This window comes from Penaeus monodon, chromosome 24 (genome assembly GCF_015228065.2).
Source record: "Penaeus monodon isolate SGIC_2016 chromosome 24, NSTDA_Pmon_1, whole genome shotgun sequence".
Lineage (NCBI taxonomy): Eukaryota > Metazoa > Arthropoda > Malacostraca > Decapoda > Penaeidae > Penaeus > Penaeus monodon.
Window position 1 is genome coordinate 5,027,234 of NC_051409.1, and position 573 is coordinate 5,027,806.

The 573-nt window shown below is 38.2% G+C and overlaps 1 protein-coding gene across 1 annotated transcript in view; it reads right to left on the reverse strand.

Annotated features, from left to right (window-relative positions):
• LOC119588818 (drosulfakinins-like) overlaps positions 1-306 on the reverse strand; it is a 20,979-nt gene extending 20,673 nt beyond the window's left edge. Inside the window, exon 1 of the mRNA XM_037937465.1 lies at positions 283-306. The gene's annotated coding sequence lies outside the window, so the exon portion shown is untranslated. The remainder of the gene's footprint in view (positions 1-282) is intronic.
• Between the last annotated feature and the right edge of the window lie 267 nt (positions 307-573).

Here is a 573-nt window from a genome sequence, read left to right on the forward strand (position 1 = left end):
AATCGAAAGGTTACAGACAGATTGCCTTCACCTATACACCAATTTCGATATCAACTGTAAGGTATGTTAAAATCTACGGTAACCGCTACCCGCATTTCACTATATACCACTACTTCTCTGTGCAAATATTTTGAACGTACAAAGAACTGACCACATTCTATTCCATGTTCCATATCATACAGCTAAGTAAAATCGTTGAAATGCTATCCTTTTATGTTTATATATAAAATTGAACCGTGACTTTCAAACACACTCCTTTTGGTAACGTGTCTTAACACTCACCGTTCTTGATGTGGATGTGGCGCGCAGTTGCCTTGAGACAGAACCCCCTCGTCCATCCTATTTATACTAGACCTCTGGTGACGTCACGTAGCTCCGCCCCCTGCTCTTCTCATTCACTTTTTAACCACGACTATCTATGATATCATTAATTCCTCTAAATCATTTAGGTCACCAGGAGATTCCCCCCAAAAATAAATTATGTGTTACATCATTTTGATGAAATATTTAAGCAGCTCATTGCGTGTGTAATTTATCTAAATTCAGATATAGCTACGATATGCACACATATCC